Source organism: Moschus berezovskii, chromosome 13 (genome assembly GCF_049115385.1).
Source record: "Moschus berezovskii isolate FMDL1 chromosome 13, NW_MosBer_1.0, whole genome shotgun sequence".
NCBI classification, from domain to species: Eukaryota; Metazoa; Chordata; class Mammalia; order Artiodactyla; family Moschidae; genus Moschus; species Moschus berezovskii.
The window spans coordinates 64,170,679-64,184,267 of NC_142472.1; the positions used below are offsets into that span (position 1 = coordinate 64,170,679).

Consider the following 13,589-nt stretch of genomic DNA (forward strand, 5'->3'; position numbering starts at 1 on the left):
CTCAGCCCCCTCAAGCCGGGCGGCTTTCTCGGCCCCTCCGGCCCCGAGCCCCCTCCCGCCCTCCTCGCACCGTCACTCCCTCCAACCCGAGAGTGGGATGGAGGCAGACAGACCGAGAAGTGGGGGAGAAAGTTGCTGGTCCTCTGGGGTGCTCCCCGGGGGGAGAGGGAGTGGCCTGGGAGCTGAGACACGCTCCCTGGCCGCTCTCCTTAGTCTGGTGTTTGGGGTTTAAGCTCCGGTTTCCGACCGCCTTTAGGAGATGAGGATGGAGAGCAGGGCTCTAGAGACTGGTGCAGTGACTCCTTTCGAGCTTTCCTGGGATGTGGTCACTTGGGAAGCGGGTGAGCAAGGCCAGTGTGGGCGTGGGAATGGGAGGCGGAGAGCCCCCTCTGGGGTTCCGTCTGGCAGCCGCCTTTCCAGCCTAGCCAGAGGGAAAAAAAGCAGGGGAAGATTCCAGCAAACCTCTCCCAAGAGACCTCCTCTTATGGGAGCCTCTTTCAAAGCGCTTCTCCGTCTGGCCTCTCTCCCCCCTTTCTGTTTCTATCTCTCTCCTCTCTCTTCCTTCCCACCTTTCGGTCCAATCACTCTTGCAATCAATACCTCCACTGAATTTCTTTACCTAAAAAACACCGGTTTTGATTCCCCCTCTGGACGTCAGGTCTGTTTTGCTTGTCCTTAGCGCTAACCCCTTTGGAAGTTGAGAGCCACGTTCAGCAGACTGTGGGAGTCCTTGCTGAAGGCGGTATTTTAAGAACCCTGCCATCTGGGAATAGCAGTTTGTGAAGTAGCTACTTTCCAACATACAGTTTTTGTGCTTTTTCAAAAGTTGAAAGTAATCGCTGGGTAGATACAGATTTCATAGTAAATTTTCAAATTACACCATTTTAATTAGCCATGGTGGTGCACATTTTTGTCTTACTACTACAGATGGAGATGGGCACGCTTACACTATCAATCTGAGAGGTTTTGTGTAATTAGTTCCCACTCTTTATGAGGTCATAGACCTTTTTAAGAATATGATGAAACTGATGAGAATCTTCTCACCCCCCCAACCCCCACCCCCCGCCAAAAAAAGACAAAAATGCACTTCCATATCAAGCTTTATCACAGTGGTTCTCAAGCAAGAGAAGAAGGCAGATTATGACCCCTCCCAGGGAACAGTCTGCAAGATGTGGAGATATTTTTGATCATCATGACCAGGGTGATACAGCTAATACCTGGTGAGCAGAAAGGCCAGGGATGCAGCTAAATACCCTACCAGGTACAGGACAGCCTCCCAGAATTATCCATCCCCAAATACCGACATTCTGAGGTTGAGAATGCCAGTTTCAATAAAATGTCAGACTGTTCCCTGTTCCCCACCTCAGCCCATTCATGATTGGAGTCCCTGATGAAATGCCTTGAGTTTAAGTTATTTTTATTTGTTTTGTACAAGTTGCTGGTTAATGAGCTCAGTGACTGCGTGATAATGATTGCTCTGATTTTCAGTTCTGTATCCTAACCTAGTTTCTAACACAGAGCCTTTAGATCTGTATAATGTGCAGGTAAAAGGTATGACTCCATAAAGACAAAATAATGAGAATGACATTTGGACTCACTCTCCACATTCCCGCTGTGGATGTTGGTCCAGGATGCTCTTCTCAATTTGGAGTTCGAAGCACTGAGATGGCCTGTTGAGATTAAGTCCTTGCTGTGTCTCAGTACCTATACCGTCCTTTTTTTTTTTTTTTTGGCCTTGCTACATGAGATCTTAGTTTCCCTGCCAAGGATCAAACCTGGGCCCCCTGTAGCGGAAGATAGGAGTCCTAACCACTGGACCACCAAGGAAGTACCCCTAAGTCTCCTTGATAGATTATTTTATCTAATCCTCAAAATAAAAAATATGAAGGAGGTGCAATTATTATTTTACAGAGAGGTTAAGTAATTTGCCTGAGACCTTACACCTAAAAGGTGGACTTCAAAAAAATCTCATTATCTCAACTGTTAAACAGACTAAATGCTGTTAAGAGATTCTGCCTAACATGAAAATAAAGATAGAGGAGGAGGTTTATAAAAAAATGTCTGTCAGGATACAGCATCAATTACTTGTGAAAGCATAGTGTATTATATACTAGGACTCAAAAATTTATATCTTAGAAATGATTGTGTTACTAGCTCAGCCATGTCTGACTCTTTGGGACCCCCATAGACTGGAACCCATCAGGCTCCTCCGTCCATGGAATTCTCCAGGCAAGAATACTAGAGTGGGTTGCCATTCCCTTCTCCAGGGGGTCTTCCCAGCCAAAAGATCAAAGCCCGGTTTCCTGCGTTGCAGGCAGATTCTTACCTTCTGAGCCATCAATTTAGGCAAGTGGTCACCTTTCTGAGCCTAAGTTCTCTTATTTGTAAAAAGAGGTCAGAAATAGATAATTCTGCTTCGTGACTTCTAGCATCATGGTTATATAGTTAATCTTATATTTGAGAAAAAGTTTAAGGGTTATCTACTTTTGTTCAACTATATAATTTTACAAATGAATCTGAATTCTTCCAGTGTCTTTACCCAAAGCTGAACCTTGAATCCATATATCTTGATTTCTCATTTCATTCCACCTGGTAGATTGACCCAAACTACAAAAATCATCTGAATTACTCCTTGAGATCTTGTATACTTACTTTATAGGCAGACTGCATTATCTTTAAAACCCTTTCATTAAATTTGCACCTTCAAAGGATCTTTAAATTACATTCCAGCCAGAAGTTCTCACAAAGCAGATGCAGCTCATACCTCTTATTTCAGGCTTGAGTGTCTAGTATGTTTAGGTGGTAGTCCCATTGAGTCATAAGATGAGATCATGAATGTCAAAATATGTGGAAAACTATAAAGCATCTGTGACAACACTCTTGGTTGGCTGCCCAATATTAATTCCCAGTCCCCTCTCCCTTATTCGGGCTTCCCTGGTAGCTCAGCTGGTAAAGATCTTCCTGCAATGCAGGAGACCTGAGTTCAACCCCTGGGTTGGGAAGATCCCCTGAAGAAGGAAAAGGCTACCCACTCCAGTATTCTGGCCTGGAGAAGTCCATGGACTATATAGTCCTATGGGGTTGCATAGAGTTGAAAGCAACTTTCACTTTCACTTACTTTCTCCCTTATTCACTCAATACTCTTGGTCAACACCTAACCCTATTCTAGACAATGAATCAGCTGAGGTATCCCCTAGAAAAGACTGTATTTTCTGCTAAAAGAAGGAGGCATGAAAAAACAGTTCATCAACCAACTTGGCTACCATCGTTAAAGACTAAGATGTTTAGAGTTATGGCAGCCTTCTTGTAACCATGAGGGGAATCACAGAGATACAGTCCTGGTACCCTAAAGTTGTGGAGCCACACACCTCCTTTTGAATGTTTTAGAAGTGAGTCATAGATTATTAATAGTTTTAAGTTACTGTTATTTGAATTTTCTGCTTTTTAGTGTCTGAAAGCATTTCTAATTGATAAAGCACTGTACAGAGAAAACATATGTTCAGTGATTAAAAAACCACACATTAGTCAACATTGTATCCCAGTGTTTGGCAATAGAAGATAGATACTCAGTAATTTGAACATTAACTGAGGGAATTCATAAACAAATCAATATTATTGTGATGATTTTCATTTCCTAGTGCAGCCTACAGAGTGGGTATTTTACTTTTAAACAGAAAAAGTGTGCTATGTGAAATTAGGGAAGAAATGTGATGGTGAAATATAGGAAACACCATGGAATCAATCACTTCTGACCATCAAGGAAAGGTTGTAAAGGGACTTCTTTGGTTCACATTTGTGGCAGTCACTATATTTTGGCTGATATGGTTTCTATTCCCAACCCTCTTCTTCCATATCTTTCTCTCTCATCAAAGCAATGAAAGCTAAAATCTCCAGCTCCCAGCCTCTCTTCAAGTTTGAGGGTCATTTGACAGTGCTACCCCAGGAGAGGCAAGTGGAGGGATGCTGGGCGCATCACAGCCACATCCTTTTTCCTCAGCCCTAGAAAATGGATGTGGTACACCTTCTCAACAGACGTCTTTCAACCACGAGGTGACAAGCCTGAGGACCAAGCCCACGCACTAAGAATGATGGAGTGAAATAGTGAGTCTGGATCCACAGCATCACTTTTAGGCTCCTGTATTATCTTCAGACTTCTCTTGGGTGAGACCAACAACCCTTAGCTATTTAAATCTGGGAGTAGCAATAAGTACGTCCCTGCTAGACTATTCAAACTAACTGTTCTTTTGCCATGCAAGAGCCAAAACCACAGTAAAGTGGATTAGAGCCTGACACTAAGCAGAGCAGAGAGAGGGCAGAACAGTGTCAAGGGGGAGTTTGTTCTCCAGAAGTTGGTGGCTGCAGCGGGCATTCGTCATCTATAGCATGGATTAGAGACATAGACCCGCCTTAAAACTTGGCGATAGAAATGGGAAGAGCTTAGAAGATAGTTGACAAAATGTGCTCAGTCACATTCAACTCTTTGCGACCTGATGGACTGTAGCCCACCAGGCTCCTCTGTCCATGGGATTCTCCAGGCAAGAATACTGGAGTGGGTTGCCATTTCCTTCTCCAGGGCATCTTCCCAACCCAGGGATCAAGCCTATGTCTCCGGTTTTTCCAGCATTGGCAGACAGGTTCTTTACCACTGAGCCGCCTGGGAAGCCGAAAATAAGTAGAGACCATGGTGAATTCTTCCTTTTTGCCACTTCCTTCCTAAGCTACTCATTCCCTTCATGAATGTCATTTTTTTTCTTTTTTCCTATAAATTAAGCCCACCTTTTATTGAAATTTTGTTCCAATAAAACATATCCAAGCCTGAATGGAAAGCGATTTTAAAAATTTCCTTCAGGAGGCTGTATCTATGATTCATTTTATTTTATTTTTTTTATTGTTTAATTGGAGTATAATTGCTTTACAATGCTGTGTTAGTTTCTGCTGTACAACGAAGTGAATGAGCTGTGTGTATACATATATCCTTCCCTCCCACACAGACCATCCTGCCCCCTAGGTCATCCCAGAGCACTGAGCTGAGCTCCCTGTGCTATGCAGTACATTTCCACTAGCTTGCTATTTTACTCATGGAGGTGTGTGTCTGTCCACCTAAATCTCCCAGTTCATCCCACCCTCCCTGTCCCTCCCCACCGACCCTGGCCCCATGTCCACAGTCCATTTGTCTGCGTCTCTCCCCTTCATAAATGCCTTCTTAAAACAGGTTTAAGCAGGTATTGCTATGCTGTCCATCTTATTGATAGGGAATAAAAAATCTCATGGGACAAGTGATCTTTCAGGTTTCCTGGTCTCCATTTCAGGTCGCCTCTGGATGAGATTATGGATTGCTTGTAGGATGCTTAGTCTCCTATTTGTACGCATACATTTACCATCGCTGGCCCAACATCTTATTAAAGTAAGGGTACCTGTTTCATTTTCCAGGAACTTTTTTTCATGCATTTGATAGACTCAAGACCCCTCTTCCCTGTAGAAACTGCACATGTCTCATTATGTACAATTTCTAAACATAGTGATTTGTCTGACCATATTCCCCAGGAGCGCTCATGGAAATAAGATGCATACAGTCTGTGGCCTGATCCCTGGGGTGCTGTCTGCATTATTCATTTAAAGTTTGTGAATTACTTTGGAAATATAAAGTGCCATATAATTTCTCTAGATTATTCTTTTATGAATTAAAGGAGCATACAAATTTTAAATCAATAACTTATTCATAAGAAGAAAAAAATGTGAAGTGTTAAATCACATTTAACATAGCAGACACTTCACATTAAACCATCAAAATGGGAAATGTCCATGATACATTATATATATTTTTTTGCTACATGACCCAATATGCATTTGAAAGCAGTGCATAATTATGCTTAATACTGAATCAGTGTTATACTTTTGCTACTTTTAAATCATGCTTCTTTTTTCTTCCAGTATCAAAAAATCATCTTACGTTTTTTCAGTGTTGCAACTATGTTTTCTGATTTTTAATAAATTTTCCCAGAATATGTAGAAAGAGGAATATAATGAGCTTCATAGAAAGAGATAAAAAATTGTATGTGTAGATAATAATATCTACCAGTCAGTCATAATTTCTAAGAGAATTCACAAAGATCTGTTCTATTGTATTTAAAGATCTTAAATCCCACCCTCCTTCACCAAAATAAGATGCATTGCATACTAATACACTGACTATACTAATACAATGGTCTAAGAGAACAATGGGCTTCCCAGGTGGGTCTGTGGTAAAGAACCTGCCTGTCAATGCAGGAGACGCAGGTTTGATCCCTGGGTCCGAAGGATCCCCTGGAGAAGAAAATTGCAACCTGCTCCTGTATTCTTACCTGGAAAATTCCTGCCAATAAAGGAGCCTGGCAGGCTACAGTCCATGACGCCGCAAAGAGTCAGACAAGACTTAGTGACTAAACAGCAGAGGAAAGCCGAACTGAAATGCTGAATTTGGTATTTTAATACTAAGACGGGTTAACAAGCACTAATTTTTCTAAAGTAAATAATTTCATATTACAGCCCTGTGAAATGGGAGCGTGACATGCTTCTTCACCAGTTTCCTGGTTTTCCCCAGGAGAAATGTAATTTCATCCTACCTCTCCCCACTTATTGGAGCTCTTGGGGCAACTGGAGTCTCGGAGGGGAACCCACCCTCCAGTGGGTGTGGTCAGGGCTGCTCCTCTCTCATGGGTGAATCTCCCATACGGGAGGCCTGCCCTCTCTGGTCCATGTGGCCAAGATGCAGAGAGTGGGTGAGTCTGCCAGCTCTGGGCTCCGTTAGCAGGCCTCTTGCCACTCACTAAGCCACACCCTCCATTTTAGCCATTAGCCAGTAATAATCATGATACTTTGGCCTCCATCAACTTCTTTTTTCTGCCTCAGTTTGTTGTTGCAGTTGGGGAAGGAGTGTTATTTGCTGATCCCACGGAAAACCATCACGAGCTGAATGTAAACACAGGGAGCTTAGTTCGGTGCTCTGTGATGGCCTGGAGGGGAGGGGTGGGCTGGGGGCGGTAGATGGGACGGAGGCTCAGGAGGGAGGGCATATATGGATATGTATAGCTGATTCACTTTGTTTTACAGCAGAAACTAACCCAACATTGTAAAGCAATTAGACTCCAATAAAGAAAGAAGTTAAAAAAGAATTATCACAAACTGAACGCAAGCAAATTTCAATATTAGTTAAATATTACTATTTTGCTGGGCTTCCCAGAGGGTGCTAGTGGTTAAAAAAAACCCACCTGCCAATGCAAGAGATGTAAGAGACGTGGTTTCCATTTCCGGGTTAGGAAGATCCCCTGGAGGAGGGCATGGCAACTCGCTCCAGTGTTCTTGCCTGGAGAATCCCATGAACAAAGGAGCCTGGCGGGCTACAGTCCATGGGGTCACACAGAGTTGGACATGCCTGAAGCAACTTAGCACACACACATACACATGCCAGCAACACCTAATAGGTCTTTACTAATAGGGGTCAGGGGCTTCCCTCGTGGCTCAGAGGTTAACGCGTCTGCCTCCAATGTGGGAGACCCGGGTTCAGTCCCTGGGTTGGGAAGATCCCCTGGAGAAGGAAATGGTAACCCACTCCAGTATTCTTGCCTGGAGAATCCCATGGATGGAGAAGCCTGGTAGGCTACAGTCCACGGGGTCGCAAAGAGTCGGACACGACTGAGCGACTGAACAGAACAGAATAGGGATCAAGGAGAAAAGAGAGAAGTGAGTTTTCAGCAGTTTCCACTGCATCAGAAGGCCGACGAATGTATCTTAAATGGTGTGCTGGATTGAGTCACCAATTAAAGTGAAAGGGTGGATGAAAAGAGAACGCTTTTTTTGCTAGTTATGTCTCTGAAAGATCAATGTCTCTCTTAAAAGCAAAAGAGTATGGGCAAAGTGATGAGAAGCAGAAGATATAAGAACAGGAATAGAATTTCGAGCTGTGGACAAGGTCAATCATGTCAGCAGGCATAGACATTCGAAGTGGTGATGGCAGAGTTGGGGAGAGGAGAGAGAAAGAGGAAGAAGGCGGGAGAGGAGATACAGAGAGAGGGAGCCCTACAAATAGAGAAGACAGGTGGTGTGTTTCTGGGGTTTGCTTCTGTTTTGCTTTATTTCCAGGGAGAGAAGCTATGCTGTGTCTTTTACCCTGAAGGCACAGATATAGGAAACCTGCCATGTCTGGTGAGGGATCCTGTGACTTAGTTGTTACCACGAGGGTGTGATTGTGTCATAAGGACTCCATGTCCATAGAAAGTCAAAGAGACATTCACTAGGTCAACTGATAAAACTGATATCGTATCATCAAAAAAGTCTACATTATACATTTCTTTTTTTCTTTTTTTAAGGGCTTCTCTGGTGGCTCAGGCAGTAAAAAAAAAAAAAAAAAATGCCTGCGATGCGGGAGACCCAGGTTTGACCCCTAGGTCAAAAAGATTCCCTGGAGGAGGGAATGGCTACCCACTCGAACATTCTTACCTGAAGAATCCCATGGACAGAGGAGCCTTGTGGGCTATTGTCAGAAATAAATATTTTTTTAAAATTCATCTTTTATCTGCACCACCCCTCTGAAACCTAAGCAGCGACTCCCTCAGTGCTCTGTATTTTTTAAAATATATATATTGCATAAAGCAATTTTATATTATACATTTCTATGTGTTTCTTAAAGGCATTAAATTATATCATCTGCTTTGGAAATATTTCATGTAGTAAAAAGTTTAAATTTAGGATGTGCAGTCTTTAGCTATCTAGAACTCTCTTAACCTAATCAGCTACTCCTTGATTGGTGTGTGTAAAAATTTTACCATGTAATTGAAATAAGCCGTTACTCACCAATTATTAAAATTAGAATGTAGGAAGATTGAGGGATATATTTTTCTCTTAGCTTTTCTGTACTCCCTAATCTTTCTCCAAATAACCTGGATTACTTATATAATTAAAATGTCTCATTAAAAGTGGAAGCCAATTCTCAATTGAAGGAGCTTTCGGAAACAGAATAACTAAGCCTAACGTACTGGATAGAACTACCAATGAAGAAGGGAATTTCAGGTCAGAATAAGGAAGGATAAGAGTTGTCCCCAGCGGAACATGCACTTCAAAAACCTGTGAACTCCAACACCATCAGTGTCCACCCAAACTGCAGACCTGTGTCAGGAATGTTGTAGAAAGCAACCCAGGTTTGGTCTGGAGTTCTTGAGCAAACGGCGATCCCCAACACTTTGGCACCAGAGACCAGCTTAGTGGAAGACAACTTTCTCCCAGATCATGGGGGGCGGGGATGGCTTGGGGATGATTCAGGACCATTACATTTATTGTGCACTTTATTTCTATCATTATTACATCAGTGCCTCTGCAGATCATCAGGCATCAGATCCTGGAGGTTGGGGACCCCTCTTCTAGAGTTTTCTCCTCTTCCATTCTCCTGGAGTCAACATTCTTTAGCACTTTATTTCCAGTGAGTCTCCTACATTTTTGCAAACTGCCTGGAGAAACTCTAGTCTCTTCTCACTAAGTTGTGGGTCTCATCCCTGCCTTACCCTGGGATTCTTGCATCAGACCCCAAGTGGTAAAAGACCTCTTTTTTCTTTACCTCCCAAGTAAGACTACACCAGGTGGCAGATTTTTAAAAGGCTTAGAGGAAGGTCAGGGTGGAGGGTCAGAGCTGTATCACAGTCCGCCTAGAACGGAACACCAGAGCCCCCTGCCATGGGGCATCTCACGGAAGCTGCATCTCCGTGGAGAATTCTGCCTACAGCCATCTGCAAGGCCAGGTGGGTCCCTCTTTCTGTACCGTCCTTCAGTTGCTCCTTCTTACACCTCTAAATCTTCTGAACTGCTTAGCACCTGTCTTGCCTTGGAAGCACAAGTGTCCTCTGTGTTGTCTGAGAACCCCTCTCTGCCCCTTTGTGGCACTGCTCCTCTTCCTCTGGGGATGACCACAGACACAGGAACTAAACAACCCTCTCCCCCCGACCCAATAAAAAAAAAAGATTCTCTTGCTAAGGCGATTTGGAAGTTGCACCTTCTTCAGATGTTCACTGGCTCAAACCTCAGGCTACTAATTAAAAGGATAAAATAAACTTATTTAAAATATATTATTAGATGATGTTTCAAAAGGCACTTCTTTAAAAACATAAAGTTCCATGGCCTCTTAGAAACCCTTTGAGCCAAAGTATAAAAGAAAAAGCCCACATTGCTACTGGTTTGAGAAAGGATAAATAGAATACACCAATATGCTGCCGTCAAAAAAAATGTATGCTTTCCAAAAGGAGTTAGAGCCAGCTTCTGACCATCATAAGCAAACCCCACAGGGTTTAGTGGTCAAAAGAACACCATGTGGGGGAGTCAAAGACCTGAGTTTAAGTTCAGAGTCAGGGTCTGGACCATACTATGACTCAGATACCCGTTCTATTACAATCCATTTGCATAAGGCCGTGGCTTTACCTAATAAGGCTAGTCACCATCGCATCTGACCACTTGCCTGAGATGAAATGAATCAATTAATTTATTCATATTAGTTAGTGGTAGAGCTTGAATTGATGGTAGTGCTTGGATTAACACGAGAGTGTTCTTTTTTTAGAATGTTATATATTTGTTTCTTTATACCAGAAGCCTCCTAGTGGCAGAAACACAGCAAAAAGGACCTTTGATAATTTTTTTCCCTAGGTATAAGGGTGAATGTAAAATTTCAGCCTAACTGGGACTTTCCTGTTAATAACTGATTCGCACCCAGTGTCTCTTCTGCTAACATGCGAACATGGGAGCAAACCTTGATTTAGTGCAGTGACACTAAAAGTGTCATTAACCAAGAAACCCACGTTCTGTCCTTGCCATAAACTCCGTCAATTCCATTGTGCTGCTGCTTCTTTTACTTTTGTTTTTACATATATGCCTATTATTTCTTCCACGGTCATGATACTCAGTCAGAAATTATGTGTAATGTGTTTACTTCAAAAAGTTAAGCTTTTATTTATGACTGGCTTTTGATCTAAAAGTATAAAAGGTCTTATCTGAACTTGGCTATTGCTTAGAAAACAAATAATTATGGTGTAGTGAAAGAGGAAAGACCAGGTTCCTTGTTTCAAAAGAGCCTCCAAGTCTGTTAAACAGAGCAGACAAAGAATCAACATCCAGTTTTTGTTGGACACTTCGTAACCTTCATTTTTGTCTGTAAAGAGACAGAAAAGGGAGATGTACAAAAAAGGAGATCCAAATACAGGAAAGTAGTCAGGAACACCCAGTTCTGGGCTGGGTTTAGCTGCTAAATTGTTGTTTGACCTTGGACAAGTAACAGTGAACAGTGATAGACCTACTCTGATTGTTCTCTCCTCCAAAAACTTATGGGTTCTTTACAGAGACAGATGGTACGATTACCAATAACCAATCAGGCCATGATCAGGCAATTCCCTGCTGTTGTGTGAATGCTAAAATTACATGATATCAACTTTTTTGGGGTTCAATGACCCCAGCAGCAACAGGGATGGAAAGATGCACCATTTTGCTGTGGATTAACTTTTTAGGAGGAGGAGAAGGGGTGACAGAGGATGAGATGGTTGGATGGCATCACCAACTCAATGGACATGAGTTTGAGCAAACTCCAGGAGATAGTGAAGGACAGGGGAGCCAGGCGCACTGCAATCCATGGGGTTGCAAAGAGTCAGACATGACTTAGCACCTGAACAACAACAAATTTTTCTCAGGGCTTCTCAGGTGTCACAATGGTAAAGAATCTGCCTCCTAATGCCACAGATGTGGGTTTGATCCCTGGATTGGGAAGTAGGAAATGGCAGTCCACTCGAGTATTCTTGCCTGGGAAATCCCAAGGACAGAAAAGCCTGGGTGAGCTGCATCCCACAGAGTCACAAAAGAATTGGACACGACTTAATGATTGAGCATGCACTTAACTTTTTCCTAATGTATTACTCTTGTTCTTCTTAGACAAAAAGAACCTCCTACAGGCTTAATGGCATGTCTCTTATACTAATTAGTGCTGGAGAGTGATAGGCCAATCTGACATCAAGTGTCCCAATGTAATAAATTAATCCAAACCATCTATGTTGAATCATTTGTTTTTCCCTAGCCAGGTTCTGCAGAATTTTTCCTTTGCCATCTTAGAATTCATTCAGTTACAACAATAAGAAAATCCAGCATGTTCAAACCTACAGTAAAAGTTTGACCTACCCTTCTAAGATGAATTTGAGGGTGCAATTAGTTTGCCAAGAGCATGAAAAGACCAAGACCCTGATAGGGGTCATAACAGTATAATGAATCTAAATTCAAGTGCTTTACTTGATTTATTTATTTATTATGGATGCCACACCATGCAGCATGTGGGATCTTAGTTCCATAGTCAGGGATTGAACCTGGGCCCCTTGTAGTGGAAGCACAGATTCTTAACCACTGGACACCAGGGAAGCCACTTTTCTTGTTTAATACTGAAAAGTTATCTTTTTTTTTTCTTTTGATGGTATTTTCCGGTTTCTTGGATTAAGTGTTGATGTACAATAAAGGTAAATACAAGGATAAGATGAAGCATAATGACTTGCTGCTACCATGACAGGACTGATCTGAATTTGATTTCGCCATAGAAATACCTCCGATGGAAAGAAAGCCTGTTTGGGTTGAGAGCAGCAGATTCTGGGCTCAACCACTTACTGGTTTTTTCATCCTGGATAAATCAGTCATTTAACCTCTCTCAAACTCCATTTGCTCATCTGTAAAATGGAGCGTGTATCTTCCCATAGTGTTATTCTACAGACTAAATGAAAACACACATGTATTTATCACACTGCCAGGCACAGAGTAAACGGCTCAACAAATGACAGCTCTTATTTTAGGAAGATCACTCTTCTACTAACTTAGAATTTATTTAGCAGCAAATAATCCCACACATTCAAATCTATAAAAAGTTCTGACTTATTCTTTTAAGATGATAAAATTAAAGAGATCTTTATTTTTTTTATTTTTTTGTTTTTTTTTTGAAGTTTCCAGAATGTTTTAATGATAAACTTGTCCCTGATTGAATAATCATGTTCACTGCTGCCATTTATAAACTGCCTACTCTGTTCCATTAGTAGCATGGTACATGTATTTTTACAATAACCCTCAAGGTTGTTACAGGATCTCTATTTGGTGGTCTCTAAACATCAGGTATGAATTTCATTTATTTTTGGCTGCACTAGGTCTTCCTTGCCACACACGGGCTTTCTCTAGTGATCAGGGGCTAGTCTTCATCGCAGGCCATGGGCTTCACTGCTGCGGCTTAAGCAGCACAGGTTCCAGGTACACGGGCTTCAGTGGTCGCAGCTCACAGGCTCGAGGGTGCAGGCTCAGTGGTTGTGGCGCACGGGCTTTTGCTGCTCCATGGCATGTGGAATCTTCCTGGACTGGGGATCAAACCCATGTCTCCTGCATTTGCAGGCAGATTCTTTTCCACAGAACCAGCTAAGTCCAAAGATAAGCATTTCTTTGCCTAACACCACACAGCTACATCTCCATCGGATCTAGATTCTTTTTTTTTTTTAATTTCTAAAAAAGAATTTTATTAAAAAAGCACAAATGCAAAGAAATGAACAGAGGAAAATTTATGCGTC

General features: G+C 42.2%; 1 protein-coding gene across 1 annotated transcript in view; it reads right to left on the reverse strand.

Annotated features, from left to right (window-relative positions):
* The window catches only part of LHFPL6 (LHFPL tetraspan subfamily member 6), a 240,211-nt gene extending 239,918 nt beyond the window's left edge, over nt 1-293 (reverse strand). The window contains exon 1 of the mRNA XM_055426203.2: nt 114-293. The gene's annotated coding sequence lies outside the window, so the exon portion shown is untranslated. The remainder of the gene's footprint in view (nt 1-113) is intronic.
* Between the last annotated feature and the right edge of the window lie 13,296 nt (nt 294-13,589).